This window comes from Phascolarctos cinereus, unplaced genomic scaffold, assembly GCF_003287225.1.
Source record: "Phascolarctos cinereus isolate Bilbo 61053 unplaced genomic scaffold, phaCin_HiC Scaffold_1;HRSCAF=81, whole genome shotgun sequence".
Lineage (NCBI taxonomy): Eukaryota > Metazoa > Chordata > Mammalia > Diprotodontia > Phascolarctidae > Phascolarctos > Phascolarctos cinereus.
The window spans coordinates 198,920,062-198,940,009 of record NW_027555514.1 but is presented as its reverse complement, the minus strand read 5'-3'; the positions used below and the strand labels follow the sequence as shown (position 1 = coordinate 198,940,009).

At 38.1% G+C, this 19,948-nt stretch overlaps 1 protein-coding gene across 8 annotated transcripts in view; it reads right to left on the bottom strand.

Moving 5' to 3' along the window:
• UCN3 (urocortin 3) overlaps nucleotides 1-19,948 on the bottom strand; it is a 71,357-nt gene that overhangs the window by 8,891 nt on the left and 42,518 nt on the right. For 4 of the 8 annotated variants that reach the window (XM_078156296.1, XM_020973693.2, XM_020973695.2 and 1 more), the window contains exon 3: nucleotides 19,379-19,522. The exons of 1 other annotated variant lie outside the window; for it this stretch is intronic. The gene's annotated coding sequence lies outside the window, so the exon portion shown is untranslated. Of the gene's footprint in view, nucleotides 1-291; nucleotides 608-19,378; nucleotides 19,523-19,948 lie in introns of those variants that run through there. 3 more of the 8 variants (XM_020973694.1, XM_020973692.1, XM_020973690.1) reach the window with 1 other exon arrangement.

Genomic DNA, 19,948 nt, shown 5'->3' with positions numbered 1-19,948 from the left:
TTTTTCTGACCTTGGAGTTACTATTTCTCTCATGGCAAGATAACTCTACTTTCCCTTCAGGCCAACAAATGAAATAGTATTTTTGTCCTCTGAACAGTTTTCTAGTTTCCTATTTTCTCATTATTGAAAAAGAATTACTTTTCTTCAGTAGGGCTTAGCCAAAAATGCCTCTGCACACTCATGTAGGTATACACACCGTTAAGTAGCATAAGATTTCACACTTCTAAGTTAAGTTTTACTTGGTAAAAATTAATTTGCATTTCAGAAATGAGTCCCAAGTCAAATACTCACCGATAAGTTGACTACGTTCTGGAGGCTCAGACAACAGCAGAGAGCAGTTTCAGTATAGAGAGGGATGATATATCAGAAATGTTCATCTGACATCTGTCTGAACTTATGCTGCTGTCATGGTCACCGTCTTCTCTTTCTTGTGCTCTTATTAAGTGGGCTGTGATATTGTCTCTCTATGGAAACTGCTTTACTCTCTTGTGTATATATAAAAGTGATAGATCACGGGGTTGAATCATAATTCCAGATGTACTACCTTCATTTGGATGTGATTTCATTAAAATGAAATCAGAACAAGGTGTTCACGTCATGGAACTATCATTCTTCTCAGTCCCTTCTCTTCATCCCTGGTGCCCTCCCTCCCTTGTCGTTCCCCCACAACCAAGTTCATTGATAAAAATGCTTTGCCAAAGTAGGAAACAGTGTTGCTTTGGAAAGTAGAGAGATGCAATACCGAGAGTGTGTTCACTAACAACAGCTTTGCCTACATTCTTTCAATTTAATTCTCTTCACAGAAGACAACAGAACAATGAAGCCACAAGTTCCCTGTGTGTTATAGCCTGGAGTTGGAAGCTTATTTAGCTTTGCAGGACCATAGGGCCGAGTGCTGGTGCTAGCTGAGTTATTGAATCAGATTACTGAATTGATCTTAAGGTCAGAAACTATACCCTTTATACTTCTTGTGTTAAAATTAATTAAATTCAATTCTTCTAGACAGTGTCTAAAAGACACTCTTATGAACATGTAAACCATAAAAGAAGGAAAATGTGATGTGAGTTAGTTGAATCAGAAGAGAGTGAGTCTAGATGCTGGGAAGGCAAAGTGCTAGTTTAGACAGTAATACCTCAGTATAGGGATCAGAGAGAAGGCTCTGGGTGTCAGAACTTCCCTAAAGGCAGTATAGTCTGAATTGAGGGATTTTGTCTAGGGAAATGCCAAGATCCCATGCTATTTTTGGGAGCATCAGCTCTACCTAGAGAGTCAGAAGCACAGTAGAATGGGGAGGCACTTATAGTTGGGGAATCAGCAAAGGTCTCATGTAGGAGGTGGCATCTGAGCTGAAATTTGAAGGAAACTAGACAATCTAAGAGGTAGAGGTGAGGTGAAGAAGGAGTACATTCTGTGCATGGTGGACAGCCTTTAAAAAGGCTGTGAAGTATATGAAGAGGAGGCTGGAAAATTAGATTGAAACAAGGCTGTGAAGGGTCTTAAATGCCAAGCAGAGGCATCTGTATTTGACTCAAGAGGTAATAGGGAACCACTGGAATAAATATGTGGGGGGAAGGGGAGGAGGTTACATGGTCTGACCTGTTCTTTAGTTAGACCACTTTGGTACTATATGGAATATGGATTGAAGAGGGGAGATTCTTGAGGAAGTTAGACCAATTAGGAGGCTGTTGAAATAATCCAGGTGAGAGATGATGGAGATGCTGGTCATATGAATAAAGAGAAGGGACAAATGTGTGAAATGTTATGGAGATACAAATGACAAGATTTAGTGACTGATTGAATGTATGGAGTGATGGAAATTGAGTAATTAAGGATGACTCTGAAACTACAAATCTGAGTGACTGGAAGGAGGGTGGGGCTTGTAACAGAAATAGGAAATTTAGAGAACTGGATTTGGGGAGAAAAATGATGAGTTTTGTTTTGGACATGAGTTTGGGATGGCATTCAGGGCATCTAATATGAAATATCCAATAAGCAGTTGGCAACGACCCTATAGTTCAGAAGTGACCAGGACTAGATATATAGACGCGGAAATCATCAGCATAGAGATAAACCAATAAAAGCTGATGAGGTCACCATCAGAGAGGTTAGAGAAAGAGAAGAGAACTCAGTACAGAACTTTAGGGTACACTCAGAGTTAGAAGGCATAATATTAAAAATGATCCAGCAAAGGAGAATGAAAAGGAGAAATGAAGGATAACCAGGACAGAGTAGTGCAATAGAAATTCAGAGAAGAGTGTATCTAGGAGGAGCAAGTCATCAGTAGTGTCAAAGAGGAAGATGATGGGTAAAGATTAAGAAAAGGACATAAGATTTGGCAATTAAGACATCATTCATAACTTTGTGGAGAGAAATTTCAGTTGTAAAAGATTGAGACACCAGTAAGCAGTGAGAGAGGAAGCTGAGGAAAGAGAGTATATAGCATTTTTCTAGGAGTTTGTTTGGGAAAAGGAGGAGAGATACAGGATGATAGCTAAGTGCAATGTAGGTAGAATGTCTTGGACAAGACCTCTCCAAACAAAGAGGCTAGGAGCCTTCTTTGCTGTAAAGTTGTAGTTATATGTAATGAAAGTGCATTGGAGAGACCGTGGAGCCTGTGTAGACCTGTAAGTGGTTCTACTTGGCTAACTAGTGAATAGGAGGCTCCTTGGCTGCAGATCATTCAAAATAATATTCAGGACAAGAGCCATTCAAAAGATATTAAAAATGTAACCTTAGTCTGCTCTCTTGCCCATTTCTTTCCAACTGTATTCTGGTGGTTTGACTTTCATGCACAAGGTTCAGTGAGAGATGATGTTGCAAGGCAAGAGATCTTGACGTCATCTCCCTACTAAAGCCATGTAGCCCTGCGAAAAGGCTTCTGTCCTTGACTTCTACATTCGTTCTCTTCCATTTCAGGTGAAGGGATTGCAGTCTCCAGTCTTGTGAGTTTTGTAAGGTCAGGAGAGCACTCAGATTTTCAGCCATCAGAGCAGTGATGCCCCAGGGAGCCAGGGGTAGGCTTTGGGCAACAGGGATAGAGACCTGTGCCTAGAGTCAGGAAGACCAGAATTCAAATTTGGGTTCTGACACTATTAACTGTGTGAACCTAGGCAGGTCACTTAACCTCTATCTCTCTGTTTCTTCAATTGTAAAATGGGAATAATAAATAATAGCACCTATTGCCAGGGTTGTTGTGTGGATCAAATGAGATAATGTTTATAACATAGCATAGTGCTTGGAAGATGGTGGGCACTTGAAATTGATTGTTTCCTTCATTCCTTCTGGATCTAGGTCAGGGGTTGCTGAGTTGAGTCAAGTTGTATCTAGACATGAACTTAGTGGGATCAATATTATGTAATAACTGCACTAAGAGCGTACTACTCTTCTCTGACACCTAAGCGGTATGGGGTCTCCCCTACATACCCTACACACATACATATGGGGGGAAACGCTTGTATTTTGTTCTTACTAAATCTTTCACATAAATGCTCCTTTGTAAAAACTACTTTGATGTTAAGTGGTTAAATGTAACTAGTGCCCTACTCATTGATGTCTAATAGTGGGAGACCTCAGCACATGGTGACTATGGCTGAGGGCAGTAGAGAAAGAGATGTCCTCAAATCCCTCAGCATACTCGGGAAACCTGAGGGGAGATGTAGCAGCCTGGCTATGGGAAAGTGGGTCAGAACATTCTCACTACACAAATTTTTTCCCAGGCTCAGTGGCACCTCTTTTCAGACCATCAACAAGCATTTATTGAACAGGTATTGTGCTTAGTATCGGGGATACAAAGACAAAAATGAAACAGTACATGTCTGAACCCAGAGGCAGCTCCTTCCCAATATAATATTCTAATTTTGAAGTGTTCTAGGAAACAGAGAGTGACCATAGGAGATGGGGTGGATAGCTTGCACAACCTGCACAAGTTTAGGGTTCTGACCACAGGTCAGTGAGTCTGTGGTTGTTCATACTGTGCCAAAACTCAGGAGGGTGTAATGGTAGACATGCCAGGCCTATTAATCTAGTGACAAAATTTACTTAAGATGCTTTAAGAAAACAGGAACAATAATTGTGTCATCAGAGTTCGTTGGCAGCATGCTCCATGAACAATAGCAATATGTTTCTGTCATATGCTATTTATGAAATGTTTTACTATGTCATGCAACATGGCTATTGAACTTTCATTGATCTGAATACAGCGTTTATATATATGGTAGTATACAATGTTTTGTATGTACCTTTGACATATAGTTTTTTGACACATATGATGTTATACATTCGCAATTTTTCTCTGTGCGTGTGCTGTTTCTGCATGTGTGTAGTTTATCTGGTTATTCTATACAAATCTATTACGTATGCTGTGTGTCATGTGTTCCATGGTTCATAGTCAAAGTTGCCATCAATGCTGTCATGATGTGCACTATTTCAATGTATATCTTGAATGAACCTTAGTTGGTGACGCACAATTGTAATGTAAACGTGAAATACTGACCACGTACCTTTTACCAAATTTGTGTTCATTGTGCTAGCTCTCTTAATTCTGTGATCTATGTGATATATTAGTTTCTAAATGCAATTTTGTATACTTACAGATATTTTAATGCATTCTATATTATATCAGGGACTATAAATTTTTCACTAAGGGAAGGATATAAGGGTGTCCCTCAAAGCCTCCTCTTGGCTTTGTTTGGCTTTATCTGTATGTGAAAGGACCAGGAATTTGTCTAAGCTGGTGGAAGAGACCTTGACCTTATCTCCAGAATTTAGCTTTGTGTCTGTATACTTTTTTCCCTTGTCTGATCATCGACACAGGAGAATAGAAAAGACTTGGGGTTATAAAACTGGGGAACCCAAATCCCAGAGCTGTTTTGCAGTTATTGGACAAATACCTTTACCTGGCTTATTGGCTTTAGAGATTAAAATTGAGAGATAAATAGAATGCTTGCCATGAACTAACGTGAGATCATGAAGTTTAATCCAAACCAAAAAATTAAGCCTGAGGGTATTAAATGAGAGAATACTATTCTTCATTCTGAAGAAGTTGGCACGTAAGGATAAGAATCTTCCAGTGGAAGTTAAGACTTTGTAACCTAAACAAGACTGAAGGGAGCAAGTAAGGAGGACCTAAGGGAAAGCATTTTGCAAGGTTTCCTGCCTTTTCTAAAAGAACAATCATTAGACTATGTTTAAAAAAAGTGAATACTTTGCTTCCCATGAGGAAGAGCAAGCCTAGGATTTCAGCTTAGCCAGAAGTTGGAAATAATGGATCAGGCCAAAGCAGTATGAAGGCATCACTATAAATTGTCACTGGCCCTGCAGCAACTAATTAGAATGAGTGGTGAGGTGCCCCTCCATGGGTGTGACATGGCTGCATCTTTTCTTTGCATGCTCCCTCTGTGTTGCCACTTCTCCTGTTGGTATGTGTATTTGTGGGGAATCATGCCTCGAGTTTGTGGGAGAAATGTTATTATTGTTATTTTTGTTATTATGCCTTTTTATTCTTTATTAAATCTCTGCTTTGAACTAATTGTGTCCTCTGAAGATTAAAAGTAGTGGCATGTGCTCTGTGGTTTTAGAGGATGAAGGCTCACAGACAACCTTGAATTTGGGGCACTCATTTTCTGGAGATTCTGTCCTGTGAGGTGTGTGTATGTGTGTGTGTGGAGGGGCAAGTAGATTCTACACACTTGTTTTTGTGCTATTCAACTGTGTGTTCCTCCCAGATCCTCCATTTAAGGGGGAACCTCATTTGTTTACCACCTGGCTGCTCTCCTGACTTCATCATTGTCTCAAGAAGCTCATCTTTCTGCAAAATTAAATCAACTATGAAACTTGCACCACCTCAATACTTCCTGTTCCTCAGGCCCCTGTGTTTGGAGAGGGTGGAGGATAGACATCATAGAGGTCTTCTCAGACCCTCCACTCAAGGAATGGATCCAGGAAAGCCAATTCATCATTTCCTACTTGCCTGCAGTATTTCATCATGCCCCCCCTCCCAACAGTCAGTACTCGTCCTGTCTTTACTTCCCTGCCCTTGATTTTCAGCTTCTTTTTATACATTACCTTCTCCATTAGAATGTGAGCTCCTTAGGGGCAGCCAGGTGGCACAGTGGATAGAATACCGGCCCTGGAGTCAGGAGGACCTGAGTTCAAATCTGGCCTCAGACACATAACACTTATTAGCTGCGTGACCTTGGACAAGTCACTTAATTCCATTGCCTAGCCCCCCCCATAAAATATGAGCTCCTCGAGAACAGTAACTGATTTTTGCCTTTTTTTTCCATCTCCCCAGAGTGCCTGGCACATAGTAGGTACTTAAGAAATGTTTCTTGAATGACTGATTGGTCCTGATTTGTGTTTCACTTATGGAATAAATCTTTTTCCTCTGCCATCAGGAAGAGGTAAATTCAGGAATTACCAGTGCTTGTGCCTGTACTTAATGACTGATTGAGGTCAGTCGGTAGGTGTAAGATAGATGGGAGAGGAATGAACAAAGAACCTAAACCCCAGAGTGAAATTTCCATTGAACAGTGATTTCCCTTTCTACCCATCAGAGAAGTGCTAAGGTTGTAATCTGCTATCCAGCCACTTTTCCTTGACCTGTGTGAGTGATTGATGTATTTTATTGGATTCAGTATTAGAGAAGTAGGTTATTTACAGAGAGTTATTCGTGTAGGTTGGGGCAGCTAGCTGGTACAGTAGATAGAGCACCGGGCCTAGAGTCAGGAAGATCTGAGTTCAAATATGGCCTTACACACTTACTAGCTGTGTAAACCTGGGCAAATCACAGCCCCTATTTACCTTACTTCCATATCTGTAAAATGGGAACACATTGGAGGATACTTCAGTATCTTTGCCAAGAAAAACCGTGGACAAAGTCCATAAGGTCTTGTAGAATCAGACACAATTCAACAACAACAAGTGTAGGTTAGAAGGTGAATGTGAAAAGGTTCAGTTTAGATCAGTTCTATGATTTTTATTCTGAACTTAAAAAATAAAACAAGCATTTCCCTAACATAGTAGAATAGAAAAAAAATGATGATTGCACATGAAATTCCAAATCTATTATGTACAACTTGCTATTCCTTTTAAATGTATAATAAAGCTATCATGCAACATTCTCTTTTTTTCTTTTTTACTTCTTTCCCTCCACCCACCCTAGAGATGACTACCATTAGACACAAATATGTTTATTTATATATATATACACACACACACACACACACACACACACACACACATATATGTAAAATCATTCTATACATTCTTCTGTTTATCAGTTCTTTCTGTGGATGTAGATAGCATCTTCTTTCATAGGCCCCTTGTAGTTAATTTGGGGATTTTTTAGCAGTCAAGATGACTTAGTTGCTCAATTGTTCTTAAAACAATATTGCGGTTACTGTATACAACGTTCTCTTGGTTTTGCTCATTTTACTCTTCATTATTTTGTGCAAGTCTATCTGTGTTTTTTTAAGATAATCAACTCATAATTTCTTATAGCATGTAGTATTCCATCACAATCATATACCACAACTTGCTCAGCCATTCCCTAATTGACAGGCATCCCCACAATGTACAGTTCTTTGCAATCACAAAGAGGGTGGCTATAAATGTTTTAGAATACATGAGCTCTTTTACTTTTTTCCTGTTCATCTTTGGAAATAGATCTAGTAGTAGTACTATTGGGTCAAACGGTATAGGCAATTTTTCTTTTTGGTTGGGCAATGGGGGTTAAGTGACTTGCTTAGGGTCACACAGCTAGTAAGTGTTATGTGTCTGAGGTTGGGTTTGAACTAAGGTCCTCCTGAATCCAGAACTGGTGCTCTATCCACTGCGCCACTGAGCTGCACTTAAATTTAATAACTCTTTGGGCATAATTCCAAATTGCTCTCCAAAATGGTTGGATCAGTTCATAGTTCTACCAACAGTGAATTAGTGTCCCAATTTTTCCACATTCCTTCCAACATTTGTCAATTTCCCTTTCAATCATTTTAGCCAATTTGATAGTATAAAATGATTTCTTAAGGTTGTTTAATTTGCATTTCTCTAGTCAGCAATGATGTAGAGCATTTTTTCAAGTGAGTAAAATTGTCTTGATTTCTTCATTAGAAAACTGCCTATTCTTGGTCAACTGCGGAATGACTCATATTTTCATAGGTTTTGCAAAATTCTTTATATATTTGAGAAACCTTTACATGAGAAACTAGCTAAAAAATTTCTTCCAAAATTTTCTGCTTTCTTTCTGATCTTGGCTACATTTGTTTTATTTGTACAAAACCTTTTTAATCAAATGTAATTGAAATGATCTGTTTTACACTTCATACTGCTCACTATCTCTTGTTCATTCATAAATTGCTCACCTATCTATTAGTCTGGTAGATAATATGTTCCATGTTATTCAAATATTCATGTAATCTCTCTTAATATCTAGGTCACGTATATATTTCGATCTTATCTTACCATTATGTAAAATATTGGTCTATGTCCAATTTCTGCCAGACTGCTTTCTAGCTTTCCCCGGTAATTTTGGCCAAATAATGAATTGTGATCCCCAAAACTTAAGTCTTTATACTTGTCAAACACGAGGTTATTATAGTAACCATTACTTTCATATATCACAATTTTTTCCAACCATTCTTTAATTGTTGAGTACCTAATTTTCCCCATCTTTTTTGTTATTAGAAGTAGTGTTGCCATAAATATTTTTTCAAGGTAAGCCTTTTCTTCCTGTCAGCACAAATCTACTAGTTAGATTGTTAATTAACCATCAAAGAGTATGAATAATTTGGCAGATTTTTGTGGCATGATTTTTTTTATTATTTTCCCAAATGGTCAGCCCAATATAAAGCTCTACTAGAACTGAAGTTGCATGTCTAGTTTTTCACAACACTGCCCAAATTAGATTATCCCATCTTTGCTAATTTGGTTAGATTTAAGGCAATACTTCAAAGTTGTTTTAATTTTCATTACTCTGATTATAAGGGATTTTGAACACTTTTTTTCATATTATTCTATTTCTTCTTTCAAAAGTGCCTATTTATATTTATCTATCATGAAAAAGCTTTACCTCATACATTTGCTGATTTCTTCAACCAAAATCATTCTTTCCCTCCTCAGACTTTCCTATGACGATTTGACTCCCTCTCCTCTCTCTGCTTCATTTGTATACTTGGCAGACCTCTCTCAAGTAATCCTTGGGAAATAGATTGTGGTTGTAGTTTGTCCTTCATTCTCAAAGAGGATCGTGATATCAGGTAGATGATGATATGACTGGCATTGAGTTGGATTTGAGGGAGGGAGGGCTGTGCAAAGTCACCAGCCACACTTTCTCCTCTGGGTCCAGTGAACAGATATAGATCAGGATGACTGGAGATGGTCCAGGATGCAGTGGGAGACCTCATCCTTTTTAAGATAAGGTCTTTCCAAGTTTTCACTTTGAGTGAGGCAACACCCATTCAGTGAAGAGGCCTGTTGAAGAAGTGAGATCTCTTACTGGCAGACCCCTCTCAAGTAATGCTTGGGAAACAGAAATGGTTATATCTATAGGTCAATTCACTTTCAATGTCGGATGTCAGACTTTTATCAAAGATGGTTAATGTAAAAGTTTTTATCCCAATCGGTATCTTCTTTTTATGCTTGCTACACTGTTTTTATTTTTGCAACAACTTTTCATTTTAATATATCCAAATCATCAATATTGTTTTAATTAATTTCATAATTGTTCATAATTAATTTCACGGTACAAAGTGAGTTGAATATGAAAAGATAATATCTACAAAATAAAATTAAGGTATGAGAGAGGGATGTACTTGGAGAAGGAGAAAGGGAGAGGTAGAATAGGGTAAATTATCTCGCATAAAAGAGGCAAGAAAAAGCTTTTACAGTGGAGGTGAAGAGGGGTGTGGCAAGAGGAAATGAGTGAACCTTACACTCATCAGAATTGGCTTAAGGAGTGAATAACATGCACACTCAACTGGGTATGGAAAACTATCTTACCCTACAGGAAAGTAAGGGGGAAGGGGAGAAGGGGAGGTAATAGAAGGGGGGGGCAGATTGGGGGAGAGGATAATCAGAAGCAAACACTTTTGAGGAGGGACAGGGTGAAAGGAGAGAGAGAATAGAATAAATGAGGAAAGGAATAAGATGGATGAAATACAGTTAGCAACAATAACTGAAAAAAAATTGAAGTAAATTTCTCTGATAAAGGCCTCAGTTCTCAAACATATAGAGAAGTGAGTCAAATTTATAAAAATAAGAGCCATTTCCCAACTGATAAATGTTCAAAAGATATGATCAGTTTTCAGGTGATATATCTATATTCATATAAAAAATACTCTAACTCACTATTGATTGGAGAAATGCAAATTAAAAGAATTCTGAGGTACTAACTCATCCCTATTAGATCAGCTAACAGGACAGAAAGGGCAAATGACACATGTTGGAGGGGATGTGGAAAAAATGAGACATTATTATACTGTTGGTGGAGTTGTGAACTGATTCAACCATTCTGTAGAGCAATTTGGAACTATGATCAAAGGGATATAAAATCATGCATACCCTTAGACCATTACTAGGTCTGTATCCCAAAAGAGATTAGAAAAAAAAGGAAAAGGACCTATATGTACAAAAATATTTATAGCAGCTCATTTCTGGGGGCAAAAGAATTAGAAATTGAGGGGATGTCCATTAATTCGGGAATAGCTGAACAAGTTGTATATGATTATGTTGGAATACTATTGTACTATAAGAAATGATGAGCAGAACGCTCTCAGAAAAACTTAGAAAGACTTACATGGGTTGATACAAAGTGAAATGTACTGGGTACAAAGTAACAGCAATATTGTAAGATGATCAGCTGTGAATGACTTAGCTATTCTCATCAACACAATGATCCATGACAGCTCTAAAAGACTTAGGCTGAAAAATGCTACCCAACCCCAGAGAAAGAACTGGTGGTGTCTGAACGTAAATGAAGCAACTTTTGTTGCTGTTTTTTTTTTTCACTTTATTTTTCTTGAGTTTTTTTTTTGTCTATGTTTTCTTTCACAGAATGATTATTATGGGGGAAAAAGAAACATAAAGACTCCGAGTTAAAATAAGGGATTGAAACAAAATCTATTATGCCTCAGCTGAATACAGCAGTGGCAGCAATTAAAATTTCAGACCAAGTAATTAGTAAAAATAGGCTTAAGTTCAGTACTTAACATATGAGAACCAAATGGCATAGCACCTCACAGATAAAGGAAAATCATTTAGATTTACAATGTGCAATTGAGGAAGTTGATTCATTGAAGACCCCCTACTCTGTTCCAATCAATGTCATTCAATATGATATGATGATAAGTTCTGTATTTTTGGGCCCAGAGCTATAAGCTGTGGATTGTAAGATCCCTTGTATAATCATGACTGGAGGACCTCCACCCTTGTTTTTCCTTGACATGGTGATCAAGCCCAGTGTGGTGGAGGTGAATCAACTACATGGAAAGTCCCCCAAAATAATTTTTGGAACTCTAGACCATTCTCTGTTGTCCATCATGACCATAATGTGACCACCCAGTCAGTAGACATATTCCTCACTTTGCTCAACATTTGACTCTGCTGATATATTATTTTGCTTATTTTAGTCTATGTGTCATATGTCAACGAATGGAATTATTCTGTGTCTGGGATAGCTGTTCTTGAATGTTTAGATATCAAAACCTATAAAAAAAGGGCCCTGGAAGGAGGGGGCATCTCAGATCATGAGGAAGATTTGAGGTCCACTTCATTAAAGGGGACCATGGACCCTTTAATAAAGTGCTATTGGCTCAAGCTGTGCCTCAGTTTCTCTTGTTGTAGATTGGATAGTTATTATCCCCACACAATAGACAGCAAAACTATAAGTGGGGAACATCAAGGTATACTTTTCAGTCCTAGATAAATCTGTCCCCCTTCAAAAAATAAGATAAAAATTAATGACCTGAATAGAATTTTAGAAAAGTTAGATATGAGAGATATCTGGTGATTATTGAATGAGAATAGAATGGAGTCCACATATTTCTTAGCTACCCATCCTTAAAAACTAATTCATAGAATGTTAAGAGATGGGACAGAGACTAACCTCATTCTCAGCTGTGTGTGGAAACTTTACAAAAATTAATCATGTATTAGGAGATAAAAACGTCATAAACAAATGCAGAAATAATAATAGCTAGTGATGGTTAACATCTATATAGTACTTACTATGTGCTAAGTGCTTCATAATTATTATCACATTTGATCCTCACAAAAATCCTAGAAGCAAGTGCTATTATTATCCTATGGGAGGCTAGGTGGTGCAGTGGATAGAGTGTTAGGCCCAGAGTCAGGAAGAATCATCTTCCTGAGTTCAAATCCAGCCTCAGATATTTACTAGCTATGTGACCTTGGTCAAGTCACTTAACCCTGTTTGCCTCTGTATCTCATGTATAAAATGAGTAGAAGAAAATGGTAAACCACTCTAGTGTCAAGAAAATTCCAAATGGGGTCACAAAGAGTTGGACACAACTGAACAACAATTTCATTATCCCCATTTTACAGGTGAGAAAATGGTGGCAAAAAGAGGTTGAGTGACTTCGCCAGAGTCACACAGCTTTCAAGTGTCTGAGGACAGATTTGAACTCAGGTCTTCCTGACTCCAGACCAAGGCCATATCCATATCTTTTTACCACCCACAATGCAATAAAATTATACTAATTAAAAGGCCACTGAAAATAGATTTAGAAGGATTTGGAGAAATTTATCCGATAGCAACAATATTGTAAAGAACAACAACTCTGGAAAACTTAGGCACTCTGATCAACACGATGGCCAATTACAATTCCAGAGAAATCATGATGAAACGTGCCACCTATTTCCTAATAGAGAGGTAGTAGACCTAGATTGCAGATTGAGATTTTTTTTGTATACAACCAATGAAGGATTTTTTAAAATATTGTTTTTCTAATTATAAATAAAGATAATTTTTAGCATTCATTTTTACAAAACTTTGAGCTCCAAATTTTTCTCCCTCCCTCCCTCACTCCTCTCCCCTCTTCTTAAAATGGTAAGCAATTTGATATAGATTATATATGTGCAATCATGTAAAACATATTTCTATATCAATGATAGTTGTGAAACAAGAGACCAACCAAAAAGGAAAAAAAAAAAGAAAAAAAAAGTGAAAATAGTATGCTTCCATTTGCATTCAGATTCCATCAGATTTTTCTCTGGATGTGAACAGCATTTTGCATCACGAGTCCTTTGTAATTGTCTTGGATTGCTGTATTTCTGAGAAGAGCTCAATTATGCATAATTGATCATTACACAAAGTTGCTGTTATTGTGTACAATGTTTTTCTGGTCCTGCTCATTGCACTCTGCATTAGTTCATATAAGTCTTTCCAGGTCTTTCTCAATAGATGTTCATCATTTCTTATTGAACAATAGTATTATATTCACATGCCACAGCTTTTTCAGCCATTCTCCAATTGATGGACAGAGGGATTTTTTTGTTTTTTTGTTTGCCTACATACACATGTTTGTAACAAAGGTGATTTTTTCCCCTTGCTTTCACATTGGGGAAAAGAAGAGAGAATTGAGAGAATTTGGACTTAAAACTGTATTTAAGTCAACTGGAGACTGAATAATTTCATCCTAAATAATTCATGGGTCAACGTACACAAATCATAGAAACTATTGATAATTTTATCATAGATAGTGACAACAATGAGATAACATGCCAAAACTTGGAGGCTGGAACCAAAGCAGTCCATAAGGCACATTTTATATCATTACACACTTTCATTAACAAAAAAAAGAAAAAAGAGGGGCAGCTAGGTGGCGCACTGGGTAGAGTACCGGCCCTGGATTCAGGAGGACCTGAGTTCAAATCCAGCTTCAGACATGTAACACTTACTAGCTGTGTGACCCTGGGCAAGTCACTTAACCCCATTGCCTAAAAAAAAACCCAACAACAAAAAAGGAAAAAGAACTGTTCAATGAATTGGGCTTATAACAGCAACAACAACAAAAAACCCCAAACCAAAAAACAACAACCCATAAACACTAGAAAACCAAAAGATGTTAAAAAATCCAATTAAACAACAAAATAGCAATCCAGGAAATCAAGGATGAATTTAATAAACTTGAAGATAAAAAGCCATTGAATTAATAAATAAAACTAGGAAGTAATAAATAAAACTATTTTAAAATAAAATAAACCCATTAGCTAATTTGATTAAAAAGAATATAAAGGAAAGGCAAATTATCAATGTGAAAGATGAAAAAAATTCACAACAAATGATGAAGAAACAAATGATATTATTAGATATCATTTTGATCAAATATATGCCAATTAATATGACAACTTAAATAGCTGATCATTTACAAAAATAAGAAATGCCCAAATTAAAAGAAGTAGAGAATTTAAATAACACAATCTTAAGACAGAAATTAAATAAGCCATAAATGAACTCCCAAGGGAAAGAAAACCCTCTGAACCCAAATGGTCACAAGTAAATTCTATCAAATATTTAAAGAACAATTAATTCTAATATTACTTAAACTGCTTACAAAATTAGGAAATGAAGGGTTCCTACCAAATTCCTTTTATGACACAGATGTGTTTTTGATACATAAACTCAAAACAGAAAAAGAAAACTATAGACCAATATCCGTAATGAATAGATTCAAAAATTTTAATTAAAATACTAGCAAATGGGGCAAGTAGGTGGCACAGTGGATAGAACACTGGCCCTGGAGTTCAGGAGGACCTAAGTGCAAATCTGGCCTCAGACATGTAACACTCATTAGCTGTGTGACTCTGGGCAAATCACTCAACCCCAATTGCCTCACCAAATTTTCTCTCCATATCATCCCTCCTGCTATCCCAAGATAGTTTGCGTTCTGAATACCCCTTCCCCCAATCTGCCCTTCCTTCTATCTCCCCACCCCCCCTTCTCTTATCCCCTTCTCCTTCTATTTTCCTATAGGGCAGGATAGATTTCTATACCCCATTTCCTGTATATCTTATTTCCCAGTTGCATGTGAAAACAATTTTTAACATCTGTTTTTAAAACTTTGGGTTCCAAATTTTATCCCTTTCTCCCTTCCCACCCACCCTCATTGAGAAGGTAAGCAACTTGATACAGGTTATACATGTGTAGTCATGCAAAACGCTTCCATAGTAATCATATTGTGAAAAACTAAGTATATTTCCCTTCATCTTACCCTGCCCCTTGTTTATTCTATTCTCTCTTTTGACCCTGTCCTTCCTCAGAAGTGTTTCCTTCTGACTACCCCCTCCCCCAATGTGCCCTCCCCTCTATTATCCTCTCACTCTTATTCCCTTCCCCCCCATTTTCCTGCAGGGTAAGATAGGTTTCCATACCCAATTGAGTGTGTATGTTGTTCTTTCCTTAAACTAAATCCAATGAGAATAAAATTCACTCACTCTCTCTCACTTTCCCCCAGTTCCCCTTCACTGTAAAAGCCTTTTCTTGTCTGTTTCATGTAAGATGATTTACCCCATTCTACCTCTCCCTTTCTCCTTCTCCCAGTATAATCCTCTTTCATCTCTTAATTTTATTATCCAGATATCACCCATTCATCTTCAATTCACCCTGCGCCATCTCTCTCTCTCTCTCTCTCTGTATATACACATATATATATATATGTGTATATATATATATATATATATATACACACACACACACACACACACACACACACACACACACACATGCACAAAATTTTATTCCTCCAACCACCCTAATACTGACAAAGGTCTCATGAGTTACAAATATTATCTTTCCATGTAGGAATGTAAACAGTTCAACCTTAATAAGTCCCTTATGATTTCTCTTTCCTGTTTACCTCTTCATGCTTCTCTTGAGTCTTGTATTTGAAAATCAAATTTTCTATTCTGCTCTGGTCTTTTCATCAAGAATGCTTGAAAGTCCTCTATTTCACTGAATACCCACCTTTTTCCGCTGAAGGATTACACTCTGCTTTGCTGGATAGGTGATTCTTGGCTGTAATCCTAACTCCTTTGCCCTCCAGAATATCATATTCTAAGCCCTTAATGTAGAAGCTGCTAAATCCTGTGTCATTCTGATTGTGTTTCCACAATACTAGAATTGTTTCTTTCTGGCTGCTTGCAGTATTTTCTCCTTGACCTGGGAACTCTGGAATTTGGCTACAATATTTCTAGGAATTTTCCTTTGGAGAGCTCTTTCAGGAGGTCATCAGTGGATTCTTTCCACTTCTATTTTATCCTCTGATTCTAGAATATCAGGGCAGTTTTCCTTGATAATTTCTTGAAAAAATGATGTCTAGGCTCTTTTTTTGATCATGGTTTTCAGATAGTCCAACAATTTCTAAATTATCTTTCCTGGATCTACTTTCCAGGTCAGTTGTTTTTCCAATGAGATATTTCACATTGTCTTATATTTTTTCATTCTTTTGGTTTTGTTTTACAATGTCTTGATTTCTCATAAAGTCACTAGCTTCCATTTTCTCCATTCCAATTTTTAAGGAAGTATTTTCTTCAGTGAGCTTTTGGACTTTCTTTTCCATCTGGCCAATTCTGCTTTTTAAGGCCTTCTTCTCCTTATTGGCTTTTTGGACCTCTTTTGCCATTTGGGTTAGGCTGTTTTTTAAGGTGTTAAAATTTTCTTCAGTATTTTTTGGGGTCTCCTTTAGTAACTTGTTAACTAATTTTTCATGATTTTCTTCCATCACTCTCATTTCCCTTCCCAGTTTTTCCTCTACTTCTCTTACTTACTTCTCAAAATCCTTTTTGAGCTCTTCCATGGCCTGGGACTAATTCATATTTTTCTTGGAGGCTTTGGATGTAGGAGTTTTGACTTTATTGTCTTCTTCTGGTTGTATGTTTTGATCTTCTATGTCACTAAAGAAAGATTGTATCATCTGACTTTTTCTGTGTAGTTTGCTCATGTTCCCAGCCAATTACTTGAGTTTTAAACTCTTTGTTAAGATAGGGAGTCTGTTTCCAGTGTGGAGAATGTACTGTCCCAAGCTTTGGGGCTTTTATGCAGCTGTTTTCAGAGATACTTCTAAGGACCTATAAATTTTCAGTTCTTCCAAAGTGGTATAATCAAAGGCGAGATGTTTACTCCTTTTCTGGCCTGTGTCCTGGTCTATAAGTGACCAGTAGCACTCTTTTCTGCCTTGGAACTGAGAGGAGGATTCCCTCTTCACCACCACCACTACAACTTGTACCACACCAGGGCTCCTCCCTGCCCCAGGATCGCCACTCAGAACTGTGACCCAGATCCAAGCAAGGGCAAAGCAAGAGAATCCTGCCTCAGCACCAACAAAGAGATCCCTTCAATTCCCCTCTGATTAACCACTTGATTCCCTCTCTCTGTCTGTGGGCTGAGAGCTCTGGAAGTAGCCACTGCCCAGGGGTCACATTGCAACTGGGGCTGGGATCAAGCTTCTCTCTCACCATGGTCACAGACCTTTCCTACTGACCTTCTAAGTTGCCTTTGTTGTTTGTGGGTTGAGAAGTCTGGTAACTGCCCCAGGTGCCCATGACTCAGACCCCTGAGGCCTGCTCCAGGTTCACTGAAGACTGGTCTTTGCCTATGTGCCCATGCTGAACTGCATTCCTCTCCCAGCCTGGCATGATAGACCTTTCCAATCAACCATCCAACTTTGTCTTAGGCTGGAAATTTGTTTCATTCTGTCTTTTTATGGGTTCTGCTGCTCTAGAATTTGTTTAGAGCCATTTTTTTTAAACAGGCATTTGGAGTGCTATGGGGGAGAGCTCAAGTAAGTCACTGCTTTTACTCCACTATCTTGACTCCATCTCTTCCTGAAATTTTTAGTAGTAAAATCATTTTTCCAATTCCCAAATAGGGAAATTCTAAAATTTAGGCAGTGGTTTGGTTATCTGACTTAATTTACATTTACATCTGTCTCTAGTGAACCTATGCCCTCTTCATAGTTTAGGCAAAAATCAGGTAGCCAAAAACATTTAGGTAATGTAGCAGCTGATAATACTATGGTGTTTATGGATAGATAAGCATTGAAAAGAGAAGCTGGAGAAAGAGCGGATCTTTTCTTGTAATCTCTCTCAGTTTTTGAGTAGGTCAGTATAACTGGTGGCATCAGTTCAAGTATTCTATTCCAAAATGTCTACTGGCTTAATAACTCTCTTTAGTATCTCCCTTCTCTGCCACAGTTCAATTGCCAAGAGCTTAAATTCTCTTTCTTCTTTTGCTGATGTCCTTGGACTGCAGACCCGCTCCTTCCTCTTTTTCTCCAGACCCTTAGAAACTCTAGCTGGTTCTTAAAGAACTCCCCTTTTTGTACAACTCTCTCAGCAATTGCTTTGATTGTTTCAAGAAGGTATATAGGCTCAATTAACATTCAGTTTTGATTGATTGAGTTTCACCTTATGGTTGAGTAACATGTGCAGAGACAGATATAGATAGGCTCTGTGGATACTGAAGATGCAGGAAAAATTATATAATAGGGATCATTCAAGGGTTAGGCACATGACCCTCACGCAGCTGATGTCATCAGATCTGTGCAGATAAAGAAACCACTGCCAGCAATGGCCAATGTGAAGCCAGTACTGCTGAGCTTCAAGGGTCAATATAATTTACAGGGCTCACCTTCAGCAGGGTCCAGGCTTCTCCAGTGTGGGCTATAGAAACAAAGCAGGACAATAGCACCACCAGTGCTGAGCTGCAGGCACAGGACCAGCGATAATCAGGTGAGAAATGGAATAGTTCATAATCTTTTTTTCCTTTTCCCTTGGTAGAGGACCAAGGGAATGAAAGGCATGAACACCCACCATAACAACGTGTCCTTCAAGTGGTCACCAGAGTAACAGATCCACTTTTTGTTATAATTGTGGATTGTATTTAGGTTGGATGTGCTACCAAAGAGAATGTAGCATTTGTCATGAAGAACCTAAAATCTTCTGATCCAGCTTGGGAAACTAGAGCAGGGTCAGGGCAGGAGGTCATCTTGCACCTTTCATAGACAGTCATGCTGATCATCGATTCCTTATAGAGCTATTTCATCTGGACTTACATAACTTTATGCAGAGATGATAAGGGAAAAACTGAGAATGCAGACTGCAGTGCTGCCTTGGACAGTGGATCTCAGATTACCATTATTTTCCAATCTTTTTATGACAGATATTTGAGTAGAATACCTTTAAGCCAAAAAACAGGGCTTAGACTTGGTGATTGGAAAATAAAGACTAAGATACAGCAAGGTGAGCTTAAGGCCTGTGCAGGTCCTTCAGCACTCGCTGAAATGTCAGCACTGCTTGGAGATAATTCAAATGTTTTCAAAATTCTAACAGGATGCTGTAAAGTTGGGACCCAATACCTACTCACTTTGACCATCTGTGCAGATTGTGGAGGTAAATAAGAGGATAGAGATAAGAGGTTCCAGGGACATCACAAGAGTCCAGACTGTTCAACTACTTAGCAGGAACCTTCCTTCCATGGGCACCACTGCTCCACCACCTACAAGTAGAACTGAAAAAGACAAACAAAACAGATGAAAGCCCCAAGACCTAAAGAATGAAAAATCATTTAAATAGTGTTTACTCTTTGCCAAGCAATGTGCTCAATGTGTATTTATTTTTTACAAATATTATCTCATTTGATCCTCATAATAACCTTCAAAGTAAGTGCTGTTATTATCCCCCATTTTACAGTTGAGAAAATGGAGGCAAACAGTAGTTAAATGACTTGCCTGGGGTCACCCAGCTATTAAGTGTCTGAAGCTGCATTTGAACTCAGGTCTTCCTGAGTGTAGCCCAATGTTTCATCCACTACACCACCAGCTACTTAGCTGCTTCTCCTTATTCCCAGCTCAGTGCATGGTACCTAAGTTTCACAAGACCTTTGCCCCTACTGGACACTGAGAGAGACAGAAAGAGAGAGAAAGAGAGAGACAGA